A 6,114-nucleotide genomic window follows, 5' to 3' on the forward strand; every position below is an offset into this window, starting at 1 on the left:
ACAAGAAACTGTCCGACAGACACGTGTATGTGATATGCACTTTCATGAGGAAGACATCCCGAAGACTTTCACTCACATGGTCAATGGTAAGAATTAAGGTTGAAATCGCCAGCGGAAAGGAGCCTCGTCGAAGGATGCGTCCCATGGATATTCCCGAACTTAACTGATTGCAGTGATTCTAAAAATTGTGCTATAAATAATTTTTACAGTTAATTAGGGCTGTTTCGATAAGATTTAATGCCTGAGACTGTAAACAAATTGTGCCGTTTGTGTGCATCATACCATACCTGCAACATCTGAAAAATTGTTTCTCTGCATTGCGTGCGTAAAATAAGTACAATTTTCTTTCTGTAGCAGGACTGAAACTGTGGCGTGCAGTACAGTGAAACCTCGTTAATACGTACCTGCCGGGAACACGGCATAACTACGCACTAACGGTAGTACGCATTAAACACCCAAGTACAAATTTGCATTTCCTAGCTACGCCATCACCGCCGTGCCACAGCAAATATTGCCTAAAGTACCCACCGCAAAGCCTTTTCCTCTTTTTGCGAAAGTGGACAAAAGATCCTGGCACACTCGCACGACCGCCCGATAGCGCGTAGTGGCGACGCCGAAGAGCATTTCGAAACTATTGCAGGGTCCGGGATACGCGGTCAACGCAGGTGACCGACGTAGCGACAGAACGGACAGTGCCTGCTTTCCGCGGTATATGTGCGTGCGTCTAACCGCGATATGCTACTAAACGAAACTGACCACAGTTCCAGTGAAACGCGGTACGGCCGCGTGGAGCCGATCGCCTCCTGGCTAGTTGCGTGCAGCGCGTCGCCTACCCGGCTCACGCCGTCACTACCGGGCGCTTGCTGTGCCACACGTGCGCATTATTGTGGGAAGTCGTTCGTACCCACTTCGCTCCAGATCGTGCACAGATGCGGCGAGTAGCTTGTTCGGTTAACGCAGCGATGACGAGCTTCATGCAAGCGATGCGCACTCCGCGATGCTCTAGCGGTCCTGGCAGCGGACGGAGGCGCGTTGGGTGGTCGCCTAATAAAAGCGGTGCAGTATGGTTACAACCGCGCTACGCTTGCTGTTTGTACACGTGCGTTTAGTGTGATAGCGTCAATGCAGCGAGGTTTCTCGGCGTTCGCGACCCGCAACGCTAACTACGCAACAGCGATCTGCTTTCGCTTCTACAAAGCGGTGCGCGCCTGATGACGGCTTAGTAGCGTTTGCTGTCGGGCTAGTTGGTACATGGCTGAAGTTCTTCGTCCCTGCCCGAGCATTTGTGCCATTAATTCAACTTCAGCCTTGAAGACGGCCGCGCACAACGAACCGGCAGCGATCGGCGGCTCAGCGCGTTCAGGTTGTCGCCTAATAAAAGCGTGCAGTAGGCTTAAAAGTAGCGCTGCGCCGCACGTGTGCCCGAGCAGATAGCTGAAGTACTTATTGCGATAAGGTTGTCGGCGATAGGTCGGTGGCCGCCACCTCGCTTCGTTCTTTCCCGATGCTTACCCGCAAATACGTCGCCGCAATCGCGCGGAAGTCGGAATGGGGATCGACTGATCTGCGCACTTCTCAAAAAGGCGGAAGACCTTTGGCGGCCATTCTGGCGTCGGGAAGCTGAGCGGCGCAGTAAATTTTATGGCACAAAAGTTATCGCGGTACGCAGGGTACGCATAACCAGTAGGCATAGGGCGAACCACTACGGCTTAAGCGGTCAGCGAATGCATTGGGCTCTATGGGACTCGGTCGGGGATTCGTCGCAACTACGTTTTAACCGTTAGTACGTTTAAAGTGGGTATGTATTAACGAGGTTTGACTGTACACACACGGCGATTTTACACTCAATAATTGCAAGTAACTACAGCCGCGATACAGAGGGAAAACCTCACTTCAAAAAAGTGAGTGAAGAATTATTGAAAAAAAACGGTGCAAAACTACGGAGCACCAGAAAAAGGATTACACAAAAAAGTGCTGACTTACAACAAAGATATTCGTAACACCACGCATATTGCACAGTCCAAAACAAAGAGACAGAATTACCAACACGCCAAGCATCCACTTTAGCTAAAGAATATGCTATGGGGAATGCGCCATATAGTTAATTTCTTATAGTAATGGACAGATTCGCATGTTATGCTATCAGCATCAGTTACCTTGGGCAGTCTAGAAAGCCATAGCTTTACTGACTTTGCCTTACCGCTGCTAAATATTACTCACTTTTACGTTGCAGCGGCGGCGCGGAAGGAAAATCTCGATAATGTACTGTCGGTAAGTAAACACGGAGCCTTTTCTGAACGGCTGCCCCGGCGTCTTGCCACACGGACTACGCGTTTTCGTCTGCTAGCGGAAGCTTGTTGCGCCGCCAGCGCCACCAAACTGGAAGCTGCCCCGGCGCCGCGCGATGGGTTGGCTGACGCGGGAGTTTTGCAACTTACCTGATTCTATAAACGTTGGTATCAAACTACAGCACGGCACCAAAACACTCAAAACTTCAAAATCAATGCCCATGCCTTATGAAGCATGGCATTTTTCCCATAGCAGCAAAACGCTAAATGGCCTTTTTCACAAAATGTATCCCCACTCACAGCTGCCCTCAAGTTTGTAATAAGTGTCAATTCACACTGAATCATTGTGACAGTCATAGCACAATTTGTACAAAATCACCCCTGACGCAATACCCCCGGGGGTGTTTTAAAGGGCCACTAAAGAAAGTATTCGCACCTGTGACATGTAGAGTTGGGTGCCGGATGGCAGGAGGCGCTGCCGTTCGACGAGAAACAGGTTGCACGCAAGTACGGGTCGCAGAAGCCCACCTCAAAGAAGTACAGGCCACCCAGGTGCCACTGGAAGAGGCAGTGACGGGGCAGCTCTCCGAGAGCGAGCGTCCCGACGCTCTGGCGATTGTTGCTGGAATCCGACTCACGCCTCCGCACTGACATCGCGCTGCAGGCAGGAGAGAACACATAAAGGCACTGTTGAACCAAGCTTGTGTTTTTTATTGCGATAGCAATTATATGGACAGTCTCGGCTGGTTTTTGCCGTCGCCGCCGCCGCCGTCATGCACACATATATGTATAAGTACAGTAAAACCTCGGTAATTTGTACTCGGTAATTGGGAATCCCGGATAATTTGTATTTTGCGCGGTCCCAAATTTTTACATGTAAATTTAACCGGATAATTGGTGCGGCCAGTCTGCGACTTCCCGGTTAATTGGCACACTTGGCCGCGACTTCCAAGATATGCAAAGGGTGTTGCGAATCTGGAGGCTGTAACTAAAACATGCATTTTTTTTTTTTTGATGTACGGATCTCGAAGGCCATGTTTTTTTTTACCGGAAATACGTCGTAGACGCCATGTTTTAGCAATTGCCAGGCGGCGATGCATGCGGTTGCGATCATGATCTCATCATCTCAACAGCGATGTTAGCCACTCTAGCGAAGTGAATGTTTTGTGGAGTCTTTGTGCCATTGGATGTCGGCTGGCGAGCATTGTGCGATTCGGTGCGACTCCATTTGTCTCCTGTCTCCGCTTGAGTGTCTTCATGGAGGCAGGTGGAGGCCACGTTATCGACGGTGTTTTGAGCACGCGGTTTTGTGAAAGAAGAGGCAACCTCCGTTGAGTTTGCTGTCACCGCTGTCATTGCCCGTTTGATGAAGAAGGGGAGACTCTCTGCACTCGATATGAGGCTCTGCACGCGGACGAGGAGTGCACTCCAATCGGATTCTCCGAGTACGCAAATGTCGAGTGCACAGGCAGAGTGTTACGCCGACATCGACAGCGAGATAGCTGCGAGATCGACCGCTTCGGCCCTAATGTTGACAGCGATGACGAGCCCTCCCGAGCACCCCTTTGGCGGATGTCATCGATGCCTTGAGTGTTGTGCGCAGCTTCGTCGAGTGCACGGCGGCGAGGCTGAGATGTGCGCCTCATTGACAGGCTGGAAAATATGACTTCAGTGCTGGGAACTACCGAACGCGTCAGTCACGCATGGAGGAATTTTTCTCCAAGTAGGCGGACTTGCCACAATAAAGGTGTGACTTCCGTACATCACGTTTTTGGCTGATTTCTTTGATTTCGCGTTGGTTTCGGATAATTGGGAATCCCGCTTAATTGGGATATTTTCTCGGTCCCGAGGCCTCGAATTAACGAGGTTTTACTGTATGTAATATATATATAAAAGTCCCAAAGAAAAATAATTCAGAAAAATGCTCCGAAGCGCAGAATCGAAACCAGCGACTCTCGCTCCGGAGCGCGTGGCACTAACCACTACGCCACAAAGCGCAGATCCTTCAGGTAGCTAATGACGAGCGTTAATACACACACTTTACCGCTGGCAGGACTCAGAGACGGCAGGCACTTACAGCATAGACCATTTATAACGTAACCGCCTATAGTGCGGGACCGGATATAATGCGGTTTTTTGTGACCACCAGTTCACCTCCATTGAGTTCAATGTGTTAGCGTACCGCTTAGTATGCGGGCGCGCGCGACGACAGACCGGGTACAGTGCGGTTTCTCCGAAGAGCGCACCCCGCTGCACCCTCTACAAAAAGAAAAACGCAGCGATGGAACTCATCGCCAACCCTCTGAAAGGGGCAAAAAAGAAACGCGTAAAGAAAAGAAGCGCGACCGGCCTCTCTTTTCTCTCGCTTTCCTTTTTTTTTCCCTCCTTCGTGCGGCACCGCTGCCGAGCCGACCGGGAGGCCCGCGCGGGCGAGCGAGAGAGAAGTCGTCGGGAAGGTTCATTCGTTCGTGGGGGGTGGCCGGTTGACAGACTTTCCCCGACACAGTCCAATCTTTCACTCTCTGCGTGCATGCCTCGAAGAGTGTCGCCAACGTCGTAGGCCTAGCCACCGGAAAACGTTTCTGTGCGTTGTGCGTCGTGCCTTGTGCGCGGCCGGTACACGTGTTGTGTTATCAATCTTCTGGCTTTTTGTGTCGCGCTGCACTGAGCTGCCATGCCGCCTGGTCCTTCCAACCCACGAAAGCGGCAAGCTTTATCTCTCGAGACAAAGCAGAGCATCGTAAAAGATGTTGCAAGTGGAACGAAGAAGGTTTCCGTCGCTCAGAAGTACGGCATCGCCGACACAACAGTGTCGGCGATTTGGAAAAACAGAGAGAAGGTGCAACAGCAGCTTCAAGGGGATGCTGGATCACTCGCAAGAAAGCGGATTCGTGTTTCAAAATATGAAGACGTGGACGCCGCTTTGTACAAGTGGTTTTGCGAGGTGCGAGCCCAAAATGTGCCTGTGAGCGGTCCGATGCTGCAAGCGAAAGCCAGGTCATTTGCCACCTTACTGGTAATCGATGGCTTCAACCCGTTAAACGGGTGGATTCAGCGCTTTAAGGACCGACACGGAATCAGCTGTCGTGTTATCTCCGGGGAGAGTGCAGCAGTCGATGACTCGGCTGTTCAGGCGTGGCTCAATGTAAACATGGAGACCATGCTGTCTAAGTACGCCGAGAGGGACATATACAATGCGGACGAGGCTGGTGTATTTATAATCTCCTTCCAAACCGAACTCTCGCACTGCCCACGAGCGTTGCTCCGGTAGAAAGGCTTCGAAGGAGCGTTTTACGGTTCTCTTCTGCGCCAATATGGATGGCAGCGACAAGAGGTGCTTGTTTGTAATTGGGAGGTCGGCGTGGCCGCGCTGCTTCAAAAAAAGGGAGTGCCTTCCAGTCACATCCAAAGCAAACAGCAAGTCTTGGATGACACGGGAGCTGTTTGCGAACTGCCTTCAAAAATTTGATGAAGACATGATGTCAGAAAAGCGGCAAGTCGTCTTGGTCCTTGACAACTGCAGTGCGCATCATGTAAATTTGAAGCTGAAGGCGGTAAGCCCCAAATTCTTGCCCGCAAATACGACTGCCAAGAGCCAGCCAATGGACCAAGGCGTGATTGCGGCAGTGAAGGTGCATTATAAAAGGCGCATTTGCGAGAGGCTGCTGATAAACATTCAGCGAGATCAACCAATGAAGGTTCATCTGCGTAACGCCATTGACATGGTCACGGCATCTTGGTGGCAGATAAAACCATCGACCATCGCCAAGTGTTTCGCTAAGGCTGGGTTCGCTCGCAACACCGCAGCAGGCGATCGGGATACAAC

General features: G+C 51.1%; 1 protein-coding gene across 1 annotated transcript in view; it reads right to left on the reverse strand.

The window, feature by feature from the left end:
- LOC119378564 (KICSTOR complex protein SZT2) overlaps positions 1-2,943 on the reverse strand; it is a 28,393-nt gene extending 25,450 nt beyond the window's left edge. Inside the window, exon 1 of the mRNA XM_037647651.2 lies at positions 2,725-2,943. The gene's annotated coding sequence lies outside the window, so the exon portion shown is untranslated. The remainder of the gene's footprint in view (positions 1-2,724) is intronic.
- Positions 2,944-6,114: the final 3,171 nt, after the last annotated feature.

Source organism: Rhipicephalus sanguineus, unplaced genomic scaffold, assembly GCF_013339695.2.
Source record: "Rhipicephalus sanguineus isolate Rsan-2018 unplaced genomic scaffold, BIME_Rsan_1.4 Seq874, whole genome shotgun sequence".
NCBI classification, from domain to species: Eukaryota; Metazoa; Arthropoda; class Arachnida; order Ixodida; family Ixodidae; genus Rhipicephalus; species Rhipicephalus sanguineus.